Source organism: Papio anubis, chromosome 16 (genome assembly GCF_008728515.1).
Source record: "Papio anubis isolate 15944 chromosome 16, Panubis1.0, whole genome shotgun sequence".
NCBI lineage: Eukaryota > Metazoa > Chordata > Mammalia > Primates > Cercopithecidae > Papio > Papio anubis.
Window position 1 is genome coordinate 82882464 of NC_044991.1, and position 20027 is coordinate 82902490.

The window sequence follows — 20027 nt, forward strand, 5'->3', positions numbered from 1 at the left end:
AAGCTGAATTGCCTTCTCCCTTACTATAGGTTTCAAGGAAATAGGGTGATGGGGAGGAGCAAGTTGTGAGTCTATTTATCATAAATATGAATAATAAGATCAATTTTAAGAACATTTTCCTATGACAGAGTTTTACGATACATATTCTCTAAGACACATTTTGTAATTCTGGAGTTAACACATGTCTTGGGGATAAAGGTTGGAGTCCTAAATTAAGATTAAGCAAGTCTGTGTAGTCTAAGAGTTTGGTGGCTCTGAAAAGGTTTATCTTCTTTACATGGACTATGAGAAAACATGAGAAGATGATCTAACTTATGAAAAAGAATTGAGCGTAATCAAATTTCATTTTACCTGAAACCTTTGCCCCATATTTCATTCACAAGTTTTAAATATTCTGTATCCTTCTCTATCTTGTTTATAGAGAAAGATGCTGCACATCACTGCACCTGAATAAAAAAGAATTTGTAGGTCTTCAGGATTGCTTCCCCTTTGCAAAATCCCTTGCCTAACTTATGATTCCTTTCATCAAGGCTGAGTCACAAAAAGATATGAGAGTGGAGACAGGAGAAGACAGAAATGGAGATTTCATTTTCTCTACTCAAAAAGAAGACAACTTTCTGATTCCACAATAGGAGGCCAAGGTGTTATGAACCTTGTTACACAGATAGGCTTAAGTGATTTTCCCAAAATCTCATAGCTGGAAAATTACCACGAGGGGATAAGAACTCTGCCCCTTCAACTCCACCTCTGGAGCCATGCCATACAGGGAAATAAATAGTCCCATTTAACTTGGATCTAATGGGTGATCTGTTGAAAGATAAATGTCCACTTTTTTAAGCTGACATGATCTTGAAACTGCGCTTGAAAATTATGATAGGATCCTAGTGTGGAAAGCCCACCCCCTCCTGCGTCAGTCATTTCATTTTCATCAAACTGAAATGCAGCCATTCTTTGCCCTAATTATCCCCCCTTTGTCAATTCTGCTCTTTCACAATGGATCTTCATTCATTAATGTATACAACACTTTTTTTATTCCATTCAGGCAAACACATATAAGAGTGCTTACCAAATCCCAATGCTCTTCTGGGAACGGGGACTAAAGTGCTAAAGATAGGGCCAGGTATGGTGGCTCATGCCTGTAATCCCAGCACTTTGGAAGGCCCAGGCAGGGAATCTCCTGAGGTCAGGAGTTTGAGACCAGACTGGACAGCATGGCAAAACTTCATCCCTACTAAAAATATGAAAATTAGCCGGGCGTGGTGGCACGCACCTGTAGCCCTAGCTACTCAGGAGGCTGAGGCAGGAGAATCACTTGAACTTGGGAGGCATAGGTTGCAGTGAGCCGAGATCACACTACTGCGCTCTAGCCTGGGTGAAAGAGACTCTGTCTCATACATACATACATACATGTGCTAACAGTGGACAGTGGCCCAGCTTTCTAGAGTTTAGATTCTACTGTGACGAGAGAGGTAAGTACAAAGTCAATGAGACTGGAAGGACCCAAGATCCTTGGACAAAGTCCAAGGGGTCCTCTGATCAGGGGCTGGTGCTTTTGCAAGAGGAATACAAAAGCCTAGGAAGGTGGATGCACCTCATCCTTGTCACTCTCTTCCTTTGATTCTTTTCTTGTTCTCTATCTTTAGAGAAGCAAGACCTAGAGCAGGCAAAATTATAAACAGAAAAGGAATAAACACCTCCGAAATATTTAATCAAACAAAATTGAATCCCAAGTTTAAATAACTAAACCAGATAAAAGCAGAGCTACTCAGATTGACTAGAGGGTGGAGGAATTTGAGTCAATCTGCTTGTTCTGTTTTCATTTTGCAAGGGGTCTTTGGCAGTGGTGTGGTTCAGAGGTGCATGGAGCTGTGAAGGCAATGGAGAGCCAAGTTATGAACCATTGACAACGTTGGTTAGATTTTAGACCTAGCCCACAAAAAAGACCAAAAATGCCAGGTCAACCTGTTTTTAAAGAGGCCTTTGGTCAGTGAAGCCAAAAGACTCTAGGCAGCTCAGCCTTACCCTTCAGGGTCAGAATTTCTCTTTAAGGATATGGGCCATGCATCTTCCACAGAGCTTCTCTTTTTTACATCTTCCTCTCCTTCCAACATGGGAAAACTGTAGGTAACTGGTGAAGAAACAATTCAATATTCTACCCACATATATTTTCATCTCAACATGTCTATCATGCTTGGTATTACGTTTCAATGATTACTCACTCTAAAAATTTTAACATAAACGATAGACCTACAAAACATGCATACCTATAATAAATTTGGTTTACTCTCAACAGGCTTTTGATAAGTGATACAGATGGCTTTTAGATAATTTCAATATCTTTGGGAAGAGATAGGAACAAAATGGAAACAAAAAGGCAACGTGTAAGAAATGAACCAATTTAATTTTTTATTCTAAATCTGGAGAAACTTTGTCAATTTGTTCAGCATGGTATTAGTCCACCTACCCCTCTCCTTGGAGAAAGATTTCTAAGAACTAAATTTTAGTACTAAGTAAGTCTGGATTCAAAGCTCCTCGGAGATCTACCAACTGTCAGCTCTGTAACCCAGAGCAAACAATTTAACTTCTCTTTGCTTCATTTGCTCAGCTGTAAAATGGGATGACGGCAATGACCTCATAGAGTTCTCGTGAGCACTGGATTGAATGAGATCATGTAGGTTAAGAGCTGGGGCCAGGGTCTAGCACATGGTGAGCACTCAATAAATGGTAGCTGTTATTATACACCATGCACCTATTTTTTTTTTTTTTTTTTCATTTTGACACTTCCTGGCACAGGACTTCAAATCTCTTCTGTGCTCTAGAATCAATCAACTGTTTGGGGGTAATAATTATTAAGCTTAATACGCAGATGTGGAACAGCCAAGTAGGATTAAATAGCAACCATGATCAAGCCTTGGGTCCACCAGACATTTTCACACAAATTATCACCTTTAATCCCTTATGCAGCCGATGAGGTACGTGTGGCCAAGTGGATAACAGAGTGGGAACAAGATTGTGTGACTAAATGCTGAGTCAGACCACGTCAATTCAAATTCTAACTGTACTTCCTAGTAGTTACTTAGCTTTTGGGAAATTACTTCTTTCATCAAATTTCATTTTGCTCAAGGAATATAACAATAATTAAAAGACATAATGCATGCAAACATATCACATGTTCCTAGTACATCAGTATGGAACAATGTTCAGTTTTATTATAGTAGAAGCTCTTTTAATCACCTTCCACTTAACTGACATGAGAATCTCCATTCCTTCAGGAAAACATAGTAACTTATTCTTACTCATCCCTGGATCTCTCATCTTTTTGCACACCTGTGCCTCCACCGGGTAAATTCTATATAAACCAAGATCACTTATGGTTGCTTATTTCACTTGTACCTATTATTGAAAGTATATAATTTTGTTAAACTTTACATAAATTATTGAATATTAGTGCAAAATAATTTCTCTATAAAAATTAAGTTAAAATATTTGGAAAGATAGAAGAAAGACTGCTTATTTTATAAGGCAATTGAACTAGGTTTAAATAGAAAAATCACATAAAAATAGAACAGTCATGAACATAACTAAAAATCATATATATTGCTTCACAATATGTTTTTAAATTTCCTGTTAAAAAAGAAACTGGGAAATTACCAACATGTGTCATGGGTATAGCTTACATAAGAAAGGTGCAGAACTCCAATAAGGAGACATATACTCAAAGAAAAAGCACTCTCCTTACAAAAAGATTGGCGAATGAATGAACAATTACATGTTTTACTATAAAACAACTCCCACTATGTTAGCTATCATTTCCATCTAATAGAGGGGAGTCACGCTGGGAAGAATTACAGCTCCCAAAGATGTTTACAGACCCTAGACGGAACCTGAAAGATTCCCCTGGAGAAAGCTGGAATTTAGATGCAGGATCAGAAGACAAAGTTAAATAAAGCACCACGTCAACAAAGAGCCCTCCCCTTGTAAAATTGCATGCAGTGTTAAGAGGCTCATTTTGGGACATGGTTGTCTCCTGTTCAATACATAGCAAATGACTTCCTTACATCCTCTTAAAGAAATGGGAAATATTGAATGGATTTATCTAACAGCCCATACACTGAGTATAAGCTATTTGCTTCATGTTATTATAACTATGAATGTGCGTACCTTTTAATCACTGATGTCTCCAAAGCAACTCTCCAACTTTAAATTCCTTTTTAGCCACAGTTCTGCTGATACCTTTAGATCTCCCAAGCCTTCTTACAAGACTGAATATATTACTCATTTATAATACAGTATTTAAATACCCTGTTTGATTTTTTTCCTGCTAATCTTATCTTAACCTCCTCTCCTGAAGTACCACCTTTGCATTTCTTAAATCCAACATATACCTAATAAACAGAATTCAAATTTCCCTCATTTCATTGAGAAACCATATTTTTTTCAAGCACTTATTTTAGTTATGGGATTCGATACAAAAATCCCTAGGCAGAGTCCATCTCCTTCCCCAAGTTGAAAACAACAGCATTTGTTTTATTAATATTTAATATTTAGTGTGCACCAGCCAAATATACAACTCTGCATCAACTTCCACTGTTACACACTGTACTCTCATGGGTATTTCCAATCTAATGATGTTGTGATCAGATTTTCTTCCACATCAATTTATTTATCATACTTGGCACAAAGCCTAGCATTAGCTCCAAACCTACTCCAAGAGGCAAATCCTTTTTTCTCCGGCAAAAGGTATTTTCTTTTTTAAGAAAGCCAGGAGAGGAGATGGAAGACACTATAAAATAATTTCCTACTTGTAAGTTGACTTATTTTTTAGCCAAAATATATTTTAAAATTCAGAGTTCTCATTTTTTAATCAGCAGGTCTTTCTTATCTGTACCAATATTTCTTCATCTGCTTACATCACGACTTGACTTCTCCGTATATTTTCCAGCAGTCCTCAGAGCAAAGACATTTAATTTCCTTAATGGTTTGCCAATCCTTGTTTGCAGCATAAGTGCAAATATTTATCTACTATTTTTCCTCTTATCTCCCCAGTCCAGTGCCACCCTCCCCTGCCCCTCATTCGTGTCCCTTGTGCCTTAGGAAAGCCCACGACTTCTGGGATTTTGTCACTAGGTGTTGCTTCAACACTAGGTACACTTGGTTTTCCAGCCAGGAAGTAACTTGTGCCACACCTGCACATGTATAGCCAAGCACTAAGCCACAAATTTGTGTTTCTACTTGCTCTCTTATATGAAATCCTCATTTTTGAAAGCCACTTTTACTGAGCCAGGTAGACACTATTTATGATTTTCACTTCTCAAAACTGTTAGATTGACCCTACAACTTAAAGTATAATAATAATAAATAAATTTTAAAAAAAAAAAAAAAAAAAAAAAAAAAGAAAATAACTCAAGAATTATCCATTAACCAACACATTCCCCAACTGACAAATTTAAAAAAACAAAAGGATCCAGATTGATTCTGTCTTTCCATTCTTTCTTTTTCTTCTCCTTCCCATTTGTTCACCCCTTCCTTTCTCCCTTTCATCCTTCTTTTCCATTCTAAAAATACCTATTGGGCGTCTCCTTTTTGCCAGGAACAGTTCCAAGTGCTGAAGACACAGTAAGGTATAAGGTAGGGGGTCTCCCATCTCACAGGACTTATATTCTGGTGGAAGATATGGGCATAAAACAACACATTTAGTATTTGTTTAGGACTGTGATAAATACCACTTACGAGGACAAGATAACATGAAAACATATTAAATAGGGGCCTGATGCATTATGGGAGTTGGGTGTGCTCCTTAGGGGATGTAGGCCTCAACTTCAAAGAAAGATCAAGCAGGAAGAACATCTCAGGCAGAAGGAAGGGAACCTGTGAAGCCCCGAGATGCAGCAGGTCTTGATCCTTCTGAGAAACTGGAACAACTTTAATGCATCTGTGCAGCACATGGCAGGAGGTGAGACCAGAGGGATAGGCTGGAAGCCAGTCACTAAGGTCTGTGCAGCACATGACAGTAGGCTAGACCAGAGGGATGGGCTGGAAGCCAGTCACTAAGGTTAATGATTGTGGATTTTAACCTAAGAGCAAAGAACAGCCATCTAACAGTTCTGGAAAAGTCCCTCTAATTGCTGTGTGGCAAAGGAGCCACTAATTCATAACCAGCAGATAATATACAAGAAGGCACTGCCACCTGTAGAATTCTATGCACCTACAAGAGATGACAGCAACGGTGAGGCAGTATCATTTTTCCTCTTCATGACCCACGACAATGGCCATTTCTTTGATAAATTCCCTGGCCTGGACCAGACAAATTGCTGAGTCTGAAACCTTGTTCAGCCAAGTGCACAGCTCGGTGTAATGGGGACTGAAAGTCACTGTTGATTGCTCCATATCCTTAAACAAGACACAGGTCTTTCAAGACAGTAGATTACTGGATGTCAAAATATGCCCTTTCATTATACTTTTTTGTTCAAAAGAACTTCAAAAGTGTATCCCCCACTACCGAGGCAGAAGTTCAATCGCTGCACCTGCCCCACACACCATAGAGCTTGTCCTCCTTGGGAGGCATTGATAGCAACAGAATCAGATTGAAGCAAATGGCATCTAGGGACCTTTGAAAGAGGGTCTTTGTTCTCCTACAGCAAATATATAAGCAAGACAGGTAAGGAAGGGAATAAATGAGCAATCTGCAAAATAACAAATATGGTCAAAATGCATATGAAAAATATTCAACCTCACTAGTAATTAGGGCAAAGAATGTTCATACAGGAACAAGACAGCATTTTTCAGCAAATGTTTTAGAAAAGATGAAAAATAAATGACAAACTCTGGACCACAATAGGTATGGGTTCATATATCAGCACAAATTTTCTCAGTGGCCATTTGTTTCTCAGGGGCTGATTTGTTCAAAATCCTCAAAATGTTTGTTTCTTTCCAGGTAGAAATGACACTGCTAAAAATGTATACTAAAGAAATTAAGATGTGTTCAAATATGTATTTACAAGGGCAGTTATTGCAGTGCTACGTACCATAGCAAAGACGCAGTGAATATCCCGCATATTCAATATTAGGTTAAATGAAATATGATAGAGTCATATGATGAGTTAGCATGCATTTATTCAAAATCATGCTGTTGGTGAATATTCATAGCAGAAATGTTAACAATACTAAAAAGGAGACAGGCTATAAAACAATATGCATAGCATGATCCCATTTCATATAAAACATGAAAAGAAGAGACAGACGAGGCTGGGTCAGAGGGACATCAGCAACATCTTGCCAGTACCCATCTCCAAGAAGTGGGATTATGGAAGATTCATTCCCTCATGATTTTTCAGTTGTTCAAATTTTCTTAGATGAGTCTGTCTTGCTTATTTAATAAATCTACTTAATACTAATTGTTGCAAAGGATGTGCAGAAGCATATCCATCTGTGTATTTCCAGCACATAGGATATGCATTCATTAAATGTCTACTGAACAAACTCAAGATATTCAAGAGAAGAAAGTCAAAATTGCATGTGTTTGAGTAGTTTTATTCTAATTGAAAGCTTGCGATGTTCTATAAATATAATATCATTCCATGAGAATTTTGTAATGCTGCCTCATTATAATGTATGTATATATCATAATGAACATCCCAAGCAGAGGGAAGGGATGTGTATGTATACACTGATTTGGGAGGAAAAAAAGGATATTATTGTTAAAAGCAAATAAATTCCCAATTGAAAATGTAGGCTTCTCATAAGACATAATAATAATGGCTCAATACATTGAAGAGCTCTTATGTATGCAAATTCACTTTCAAGTTCTTTCACATTTATTATCCCCAGTATTTTGTACAGGGTTAAACTCCTTAGGATTCTGGCTGCATTAGCATTTTCTCTTTACACTTTCAAATAAAGAAGTATATATGGGCCAGTTAAAATTCTGTCTTCTCCAACACTGCATGCTGTCACTCATATGTGGAATTTTAAACATTTGATATCCTAGAATTAGAGTAGAATGGTGGTTACTAGGGACTGGAGCAACTGAAAGGGGAGCGATTGCGGAGATGTTGTTCAAATAATACAAAATTTTAATTAGATAGGAGAAATAAGTTCAAGAGATCTATTGTATAACATGGTGGCTACAGTTAATAACATGTTATATCCTTGAAAATGTTACAATACCACAACCTTAGTGATAAGTTGTGTTCTCGCCACAACAATGGTAACTATGTGAAGTATTGCATATGTTAGTTCGCTAATCATTCCACAATGTATTTAAACTGCAAAACATCATGTTGACCAGGATACATACAATTTTATCTAATTTCAAAAATGTTTAAGTAAAATTAAAAGTAAATAGCAAATCTTCAAGTATCTCAACAACTGCAAACTTCTCATTCACAACTTTTCAAGGATTTCAGTTTCAGTAGGTGCTTAGACATTTCTAAAATCTACTTCATATGCTAACTTCTTCAGTTTGTATAGAAACCCAATCAACCACAGCTATCAAATGTGAGAAGAAAATTCTACCTAAGGTCTAGCACAAGGGGGTTGCATTGAGGTCCAGGCCACAGGGAGAATGGGAGAAAGCATGTCGGCGACAGCTAAGAATGCCTGGAATTACACTGTGCATTTATAATTTTCATAGGAAGTGTAAACTAACAGACGTTGATGTCACCCAAGCGAACACAATTTTTAGATAAGCATTACTTGAATTCATCCTTATAACATAATAAAATAGTTAAAGATAATAGTCTTCTCTCATGTCGCATTTTTGCTTAACAAAATGAATGATAATTGTGAGCTTTTATCTGACAATAAAGGTTACTGTATTTCTCACTCAAATTGAGCATTAATCTCAATGGGTGTCTTCCCCCCGCCCCACCCCACAACATATATCCTTGTGCTTTCCCTATTTCTACCCTACTTCTGAATACCCACAAATTAACGTTGACTAGATGATGAAAACTCTCTCCAAAAGGTTTGAAATACCAGCACCTTATTCAAGGCTTAATCTCGCACATTACCATCACAATCAAACAATTATCTGAACACACCTTAGATGCTTTCTACAAATCTTTTCAAATTCTGCTAAATAGTTTTCATTATGCTGCTTTCAATTCACAATAATTAGGCAGCATTTTGCAATGTTACCTATTGGCCTCATTTTTTTCTGCTTATGTGCTAAAGAATAAATTCAAAACAGATCTCTGAAATGAAATGATGCAGCTTAACAGTCTACAGGTATACGGTGAAGGCATTTAAACTGATGTTATGGCCCCAAGCGCCTTTTTGCATTAACTATTGACATATTTGTTTCAAACTTGCTTTGGGTAAAATTCCTCATTATAAGGTTTGGCTGGATGTGGCCAGGGTAAGAGAATCTAACAAAACCTGTGACTTGAAGTCAGATCTCAGAGAGGTAATGACCACAATTTAGAAACTACAAATGAACTCGAATGTCAAAGCTCCATGACCAAGGAAGGTGATAGGAGTCTCAATTAAATCTGTAAATATATAAGCTGTAAATATAAAATGGTAGCAGTTCCTACAGTGCTATTGTGAGAATAAGATGATATGAATGTCAGACTTTTAGTATCGTACCTCACACATGGAGTTCAAGAAACATTATAATGATGATGATGATTTATATACAATAATCATCTTATTTCTCAGAAGAAGAATCTCAAGCTCAGATCTTTTTATTTCCATCTCATTGCTGTTTTCAAAACATCCCACCACCTCTGGTTAAAAATGTTCATTGTATGTCTTAGTTTTGAGTATGTATGCGTGTGTCATATATATGCCTTCATACTAATTTTCTCTCCTCCCTGTTACAGATAAAATTTACACTTACGGTTATGCTTTAAGGTCTATGATTTTCTTATGTTAATCTCCTTTATGATAACTGTAGCTTTTCTATCTGCTAAATACTGTTCTAAACACTTCCCAGATAATAAGCTTATTTAATCCTCACAGCAACTGCATAAAGAAGGTACTACTATTACCTATGTTTTACATGTGAGGAAACAGAGACACAAAGAACTAGGTAATTAACCAAGGTTATCCTGTTAAATGGCAGAGCTCAGGTAATCTGGCTCCAAGGTTTATGGTCTTCCTCATTCTCCATGGCCTCTGTAAACCAGTAAACTCAGAAATTCAGTTTGGAAGTGAACCTGTGCTTGAGGTTCCTTGCTGAGGCTCTTGATAACACAACAACCAGGCAGTTGTCAATGCCAGCAATCTCTCGGGTACCTACTCTTTGCAAGATGCTATACCCAATGCCTTGTAAGAAATAAGGCGAGATCCGGGCTGTGGATAACTTTTTTCACCTAGCAAGTGAAGTAACAGAGTCCTCTAACAATGATGACCTGTGGCAAAAATGCCAAGGGCTATTAAAGGGTTCTGAAATTAAGTACAACAGGAATTTTGAGAAAAGAGGCATGACTTTAGCAGAGAGCTTAGGGGGATATTGCTTTAATTTAGCCAGTTTCAAAATGGAGAATTTAGACAAGCCATATTAAGAAAATCAATGCCATCCCTAGTCTGAGGGTGGCAGTTTGCACCCTCAATTGAAATGAATTGATGCATCCCTAAGCTGCATCAATTCATTTCATTGTCCTGAATTGTCTGCTGTGAGCAGATTCCTTGATGTTATGTATTCACCACTGTAGAATAAATGGGAAAACTGGGTGATGATTGGACATAAAAGAGCAAGAATACCTAACTCATAGCTAAGTGCACAGATCTTTTAATCAGACAAAACATCTTTTAACAAAGAGTTGTATTTTCAATCTGGCATATAAAAGACTATAAAGGAAAACAGATTTCCTTCCCTGTGGAGTTAAGGATTTTGAGTTATGGAAAATTTAGGAGTATGGCAAATCCCTGTTGTGCCTACAGTCTTCCAAACAAACAGGGATTCAAATACTGAAATATGGGAATAGCTTCCAGGTCCTCAGGTCTCATTTCTCTGAGTTCCAACCAAATGCATTATAATATTATTTTTATAGATATTTAGATATAATATTATTTTACTGAGCAGCTATCGTGTGCCATACACGCTACAAAACACCTCAAAATAATTATTTTCCATGATTATTACAACATAGCTATGAAGTAAAGATTATTATTCCCTATAGATGAAGAATTGAAGGCTGAGCTCAGTGGCTCACCTAAGGTCTGGGATTAGTGAATCTTCAAAGAATCACCCCCAGCTCTAACATGGTCCAGACTGAAAAATCTTAACTTGTGCAAAAAGCAGCCAGGGTTGTTTTAAAAATGACAGTACTCGCTGAAAAGTAGCTCCCAAAAAGTAGCCTAATTTTCTTTCAAATAGAATAATTATTCTAATTGTGTTTTCTTAGATTTTGTATTGGGCAACCTATCATCACAGGGCCAATTATCCTAACTATGTTTTATTTTCTGTCTTTTGGGGACTTTATGGTCCCAGGGTGAGACTGGCCCCCTCAGGGTTAGCTAATTCTTGATTTTTTTTTAAATTTTAGCTAATTCTCAAAGGCAGTAACAACTGGCCTGAAAGCGCCCCTCAGGATACAAATCAGCCAACCCCGAGTCTCCAGCCCCAGCTACTTCTAACTCTCCCATAGCAAACCAGTGTTTCCCCTGCCCTACATCACTCAGGGTCAGGAACCAGATAACTGGAGACCACTCCTGGAGCCCAGAGCCTGCAACGTTACTCAAACTGGCTAATCCTAAATGGCTTACTCTGCCCTGCCCTGCCCTTCCTTTCTGGCAGTAACCCCAATAAAGGCTGTAGCCTAAGCCTTCTCCTTACTCCTGCTTCTGTGTGAGGTGGCGTGTCTCCCTCTCTCAGGAAATTAAATACACACCTTCTTTCAAGAGCATTGGTCTCTCTGTATCACCACTTAGTCACCTCTGTAAATTAAAATCCCATGGGTATAAATTTTAGAATAAGGGAGAAAATAAAATGACTTTATTGCCAAGTAATATAATAGAAAATCTTCTCTTGGTTGAGGAGAGCTGGAGAAAATATAATCATGAAAAAAAAATCTCAGCCAGGCACAGTGGCTCACACCTGTAGTCTCAGCTACTCTGGAGGTGGAAGCAGGACGATCGTTTGAGCCCAGGAGTCTGTGTCCAGTCTGGGCAAAATAGGGAGACCCTGGACCTAAAATAAAGAAAAATAACCTCTTACGTTCATATGATATAGATAATCAGCAGAAGTGTGTGTGTATGCGTGTGTGTGTTTAGAAAGAACATTGAGAAGGGAAAGTATTCAAAAACAGGAATTTGGACATTTATATTTTTTGTGGGTGACTACTTTCTAAATAAACTTCTCACTTTTTTACTTTAAACTAATTTTAAACTCACTTTAAACTAATTTTAGGTTTTCAGAAGTGTTGCAAAGGTACTACAGTGAGCCCTGCACACCCTGTATCCAGTCTTCTATTGTTAACATATGTCATAACCATGGTACATTTGTCAAAACTTATGAAACCAACACTGATACGTTACCATTAACTCCAGACTTTATTCATATTTCAACAGTTTTCTCACGAATGTCCTTCTATTCCAGGATCCAATCCAGAATACCACATTGCATCTAGAAAGGATGTTTTTTAATATCAGGTAGTAGGTTATGGGTCTGTTATTAAGGAAGCAGAATACCTGCTTTGCACCTATATGGAAAGAAGACTAGGGCAAGGATGTTTCTCTTCAGGTCAGAAGAAATGAGCTAATCATCTTTAAGTGACAAAGCATTCCTACACACAGTTTATGCTTAGTACTCCCGGTTCTATATATAAACAAGATAATTTAGTGTGACAGAGGAAAGCTCCTCCAAAATTTAAGTAAACAGAATTCTATATCAGAGGCAAAAAAAAAAAAACCAAGCATGGGCAGTGAGCCCAGGAACAAGGGGGCAAAGTTGGATCTGTCTTTGGGTTATGTATTGAGGTTTGTGGGTGTCGTGGCCGATGCTCTCACGGAGCTCCAAGGCAGTGGTCAACAGACTTCCTTTGGCGATTACTGTTCATCAGCTATAGGGAGGGATTTGCCACATTTAGCTCCCAATGTGGCAGAAGAAAGAAAAAGTGATTCGGGCCTATTTTATGAGTCTGCCACAGAAAGGGATTTTAGTGGAGAAAAGCAATGCAGATGGAGAAAAGGCAGTAATAAAAAATAAATAAATAAAAAACAATGATCAGAACTGAAGGAAGACTTGAATTTTTAAATTGAAAGAGCTCACAGAATTCTGGGCAGAAATATTGATAAATCTGTTCATCTGTGACCGCATTTTAATTATTTTTAATCCTGAGGACTAAAGAAAGAATGCTCAAAAACTTTTGCAATGGAGGACTAATACTAACTACTCACCTGACACTAAATGCTAGAAGACAATAAAGCATTGCTTTAAGTAATAGGGGAAACTATTGTCATCCAAGAATATTGTACAGAATCAGAATGGCAAAATAATGACAGCGATTTGTGGCAGGCAAAAATAAAAGATTAGGCTGGGCACAGTGGCTCATGCCTATAATCCCAGCACTTTCAGAGGCCAAAGCTGGTGGATCATGAGGTCAAGAGATCAAGACCATCCTGGCCAACATGGTGAAACCTCATCTCTACTAAAAATACAAAAATTAGCTGGGCATGGTAGCATGCCTGTAGTCCCAGCTACTCAGGAGGCTGAGGCAGGAAAATTGCTTGAACCCGGCAGACGGAGGTTGCAGTGAGCTGAGATCGCGCTACTGCACTCCAGCCTGGCGACAGAGTGAGACTCCATCTTAAATAAATAAATAAATAAATAAATAAATAAATTATTCTATTATCCTTTTTTGCAAAAAAAAAAAAAAAAAGAAAGGTTATTCAAGGAAGAACTCCAACAAAATGATTATGACAGTCCCAATGAACCCACAAGAAAACCAAAGTCTCAGTGAACCTGGCATTCTGGTCTCAATCTTGGCTTAAGCCCTAATCACAGGATAATGTGTTTATGTCAATGGGGCCTCCTAATAAGCCCAAAGATCTTCTGATTTGGGGAAAGTGTCAGGCGGGTCACACATGGACTACATTTTGACATGTCCCTGCTCTTTTATGGGACTACTGACTTAACAAGGTCCCTGCTTATGCACACGCAAAAAATGCTTGGGTTTCCACCCAAGAATATCCATACCTTCCTTCACACGAAGAGTAGGCCAGGCAAGGTGGTTCATACCTGTAATCCCAGTACTTTGGGAGGCGGAGGTGGGTGGATCACCTGGGGTCAGGAGTTCGAGACTAGCCTAGCCAACATGGTGAAACCCCATCTCTACTAAAAATAAAAAAATTAGCTGTGCATGGTGGCGGGCACCCATAATCCCAGCTACTCAGGAGGCTGAGGCAGAAGAATCGTTTGAACCCAGGAGGCAGAGGTTGAGTGAGCTGAGATTGTGCCATTGCTCTCCAGCCTGGGCGACAACAGCAAAACTCTATCTCAAAAACAAAAACAAAAACAAAACAAAACAAAAAACCACAAAAACAAAAGGAGTACTTATCAGTTATTATTGTCCTGCATAGTCATGCCAATATGTATGCCAGTTTACAAGACAGAAAATCAAAACAAGTGTTTATTTATTGGAGCAGGAAGAGGGGAGTGAAGCAGCTAGGGCACAGAATTCAAGGCTCACACTCTAGGGTCACACAAGGAGGGGACTGGCACGCTGAGGGCCTCATTTAATTTTGTGCCCAAGTGCTTCACTTGGCTCGTGCTATTCCTGAACCTGATAATTAGTCTTACTGATAAAATCAGAAGTTTATTGGTTTAAAAAATCTATACAAAAAACCCAATCAATAATGTTGGTTGTAGTAAACATCTGGAAACAACCTAAGTCAATAAGGTACTTCCTAAATAAATTATGATTAATCCATACAATAGAACACCAAGCAGTAATGGAAGGAGTAGTGTTGATCTCTATGTACTGACTTGGAAAGACATCCACAATATATTATCACAGGTGAAATGGCATACGATAGGACACTGTTCTATATTACCACCATGCACTACAAAAGGATGTTTGAATCAACGATGGACAGCATATCGACAGTGGCTGCATAAGATTATAATGAAGCAGAAAAATTCCTATCACCTAATGATGTCATAGCTGTTACAATGTTGTGGCACAATTACTTCTTTAAAAATAAACTTAGGGCCACGCACAGTGGCTCATGCCTGTAATCCCAGCCCTTTGGGAGGCCGAGGCAGGCAGATCACTTGAGGTCAGGAGTTCAAAGCCAGAATGGCCAACATGGCAAAGCCACGTCTCCATTAACAAGAAATTAGCTGGGCATTGTGGCAGGCGCCTGTAATCCCACCTACTAGGGAGGCTGAGAGGCAAGAATCACTTGAATCCAGGAGATGGAGGTTGTAGTAAGCCGAGATAGCTCCACTGCACTCCAGCCTGGGTGACAGAGCAAGACTCTGTCTCAAAAATTAATAGATAACAAATAAATTTAGTTTAGCCTAGGTATATAATGTTCATAAAGTCTACAGTAGTGTATAGTCATGTCCTAGCCCTCTCACATTCACTCATCACTCACTCGCTGACTCAGCCAGAGCAACTTCCAGTCCTGCGAGTGACCTATAAAGGCATACCATGTTCATCTTTCATATCATATTTTTGCTATACCTTTTCTATGTTTAGATATGTCTGGATACACAAATATTTGCCACTGTGATATAATTTCCTATAATATTCAGTACAGTAACTTGCTGCAGAGGTTTGTAACCTGGGAGCAACAGGCCATACCATATAGCCTAAGGGCGTACCATCTGGATTGGTGTTAAGTATACACTGTGATGTTCAAACAATGATGAAATCACCTAATGAGGCATTTCTTAGAACATATTCATGTCATTAAGCCACATATGACTGTATTTTACTTGTAGAAAAAAATCAGAGATACATTTAATTATTGAGACAGACATCTCAAGCTATTAAAATTTATTTTACTTAATAATTTACACGCTTATTATATTTATGTATAGTTATATTCATCTGCTAATGGCAGAGATCTAAAATAATAGTGATTAAAGCAAGATACATTTTTCTTGTCTCTCTCACATACACAACAATTAAGAAACCAGAATTGTTATGGAAGTACCCCATTGTCACCAGTATTCCAGGCTCCTTCTGCCTTTCTTCTTGGCAATTGAGTGACTTCTATCTCTTTATTCATCACATGCAGCAAGACAGCCACTGTAACTTTAACCTGACATTCTTTTTACATGTAGAAAAATTAGGGCATGGGGAAAAGACTATTTTCCAGCTATGTCAGTTAAGCTTTCCTGGAAGGTCCACTCAAATTTTCAATTTATATCTCATTGTCCAATTTTATCTGCAAAAGAGGCTAGGAAATGTAGTTTTTAGGCCTAGAAAATTGCTGCCCCAGTGATACAAAGGCTCCTCCCAAGAAAGAAGAAAAACCTTCTTCCCAAGAAAGAATATTGTCTGTAGGTAATATGAGCTTGGGTAATGTGAGATTGTTTTCACAGTGAACTTGTATTACTTTCATATCTTTTATTATAATAAAAATTAGTTCCCTGTAATCCCAGCACTTTGGGAGGCCGAGGCGGGCAAATCACCTGAGGTTGGGAGTTCAAGACCAGCCTGACCAACACGGAGAAACCCGGGCTCTACAAAAAATACAAAAAATTAGCCAGTCGTGGTGGTGCATGCCTGTAATCCCAGCTACTAAGGAGGCTGAGGCAGGAGAATTGCTTGAACCTGGGAGGCAGAGGTTGCAGTGAGCCGAGGTCGAGCCATTGCACTCCAGCCTGGGCAACAAGAACAAAACTCTTTCTCAATCAAACAAACAAAAAAATTGTTCCATTTTGGAAAAACAGAAAAGAGACTTAAAGATAGCTTATGAATGCCTGCCTTAATGGGGAGGTCTGAAGACCCTGAAATGGTGATTACCCTTTGCTATAATTTAAAGCACTCTAGACATGTCTCTGTTCATCTGTCTGCACCTCCAACCCTGACATCCTACAAGGTCCCAGTGCCTCAAAGTCATCATAAGCCACCATCACTAAAGATCTTTGGGGGAATCTTTCAGAAATTATGGCAAATGAAATCTAGGGAAAAGCCTTGGAAAACAAGAGAAGAGAAGCTCTCAAAGGAAGGGCAGGACATTTGGACTACCTTTTACAAAAGGCAGGTAAACTATGAGACAATGTACCTTGTTTCTCAAAAAAAATAATAATAATAATAATTAGACAATCTTTTTTTTCGTTCCAAGATGCATTAGATGAAACGTTAGATCTCAAGGATTTCAATGTTTGTTGGTTGGAAATAGGATTCCTTGGTCAAATAAGCTTGAGAAAGACCTGAGTTAACACCACTAAGTCATGTATTTACTGCCAAATTTCTCAGAGGCCTTCATCGATTAATCATGAGCATTGTGATGCTTCAAGGGATGGAGGAATGCTGCTCTTCATTTTCCCCATAGCACTACTTCTTCATGCATGATACATGTTTTGGAAGGTTACTCTGGGGAATTAGATAGTGAAGGTAACACAAGTGTGTTCTGACATCTAAAAAATTACTTTTCCATCATTTTAGTTAATCAGTCATCACACTGAGGTGTAATGTAAGGATAACTCATCATTATTCTTTACATTACCCCTCTGTGACACCTTATATCACACCCCAGTGTGATGCCTGAGCCAATGAAAAACATGAGATGATGCTACAAAGTCAAGGTGATCGTAATACAAAGACCAAGTCATTTGAAATTATTTCAATTCAAGTTTACATCGTGGTATCATCAATTATTGGTGGTGTGACCTTAACCAAGTCACTTCACTTTCTGAGCCTTTATTCTTTTAGCTTTAAAATTAGAGAACTATATACCACCCATACATTTTTGCCCCTTAAAGAATAAACAGGGCCAGGTGCGGTGGCTCATGCCTGTAATCCCAGCACTTTGGGAGGCCAAGGCCAGTGGATCGCTAAGTCAGGAGATTGAGACCATCCTGGCTAACACAGTGAAACACTATCTCTACTAAAAATACAAAAACTGAGCCAGGCGTGGTGGCGGGCGCCTGTAGTCCCAGCTACTCAGGAGGCTGAGGCAGGAGAATGGCATGAACCTGGGAGGCGGAGTTTGCAGTGAGCTGAGATCGCACCACTGCACTCCAGCCTGGGCGGCAGAGCGAGACTCTGTCTCAAAAAAATAAATAAAATACAGTACGCACATTTTCTAGTATGAGATCTAGTCCATGGATACACTTTCTTTGTCCCAATAAAATAGCCAGGCATTCAAATCCTGGATCTCTGAGCTTTTCTGAGACTCAGTACTCTTCTAAGTGGGGGTATAACACCTACATAGAGAGTTACTGAGAAAATTGTAGGAGATGATCTGTGCAGCTTCCTATAATTGCTCAATACAACCTAGTTCAGTAGCACCTTTCCAGTGTCTAACATGTGCTGGATCTTCACTAAGCATCTGTTAAACTTAAGTGAGTCACTTTGTTAATTATAATTTACCCCCTCCCCAAATGGCTTTAATTCTTGTGGTCAATTGGAGTTTAATGAATGGGCTCTATGACTCAATTTTTTACAACCCTTAGCAGTACAAGCAAAGCCACCCAAAGATAGAAGTGGTTTAACTTACCAACCACTATTTCCAGGTTTTGCTCAGTATCTAAACTTACTGCAATTGTCACCAAAACCACATTGACTTACCTATTTCTCAGTGCTTCAGAGACATCCACAACTTTCTAAATTCAACAATCATTTGAGACTCTTTGTTTTCTACATAATTTCATGGCTGTTACACTGTCTTCTTCATATTTAAAGATAAAATGTCCTGCTTTTTATTGATCTTTTTATTCTGTGTGATTTATTGCTCCCTCCATATAACAATAATTTTGTCTTTCTAGTTCTGGAGTTATATAAACCAAAGCTGCTTATAAACATGCAGGGTTTATTTTATTTCCATTCATTTCCATTTTAAAGACTGAAGAACAGGAACACTATGTCATCAACTAACTGTCGGAGTGCAATGAGATTGCCATGTGGCATCACTGTCCCCCAAATTTCCAGGAGCTTGGGAAATAATTGCAAAAAGACATCGGCAAATAAGGCAGAAGAGGAATTCACAATTGCTGTCTTGCTTTCCTGACATAATTCAGTTGGTCTCAACAGGCATGTCAAGAGAACTTTTGGGAAATGAAGGGACATTTCTTTTGATTGTCACAGTGGCTGGAAGATGGCATAGACCATGACTATCATTTGCATAGTGGGGTCCCAGGATAGTAAATTTCTTTGTTCTAAAGAGCAGAAGATGCGCTTGTATTCTTAATGGCTTTGAAATGTTTCCATGGAAGTCATGTAGGTGACAAATTTGTTTATAACCTTGAATCTGGAACCTAACTGAACGTCACATAATGAACATAAAGTATCTTTCGCACAGTTTTAACACTCAAATTTCCAGGGGGCTAATCTCTGAGTAAATTGATAGATATTATTCTGTTTGATTCTGAGCTTCACTGAGTCTTTTATTCATCATTTTGGAAAATCCCGATATTTTCCAAATACAACAACCAACACAACACACCTGTATTAGCTTGCATTTGGAGATGTATAGATGTGTATAAATAGGCAATTCTATATGTAAGTGCAAATTTTGATTATTACATCTTCTAACATGGTCAAGCCTAAATGTTCATGTATCAAAATGCACATTATTTTGTCATAAATCACAATAGTTTTCTCTTTTTTCTCTTTCTATGATTAGGACATTATAGTTTTACATTACATGGTAAATAGGTTATAACACCCATGAATTTTACTTCATGAGAGGAAAAGATATATAACGAAATATTTGTTATGAAAATTGTCATTGGATATACAGGTGTAGTAAAGAAATAATAGTAAATATCAATGAGTGCCAATATTCCATGCCTTTCCAGGTACTTTTCCAATAATCCTCCATACTCCCGTGCTGTAGTTAAAGCAGGAGGTTTGTGAGCTCTTGCTGACTGGAGAGAGAAAACATTTTTTCAGGACTACATC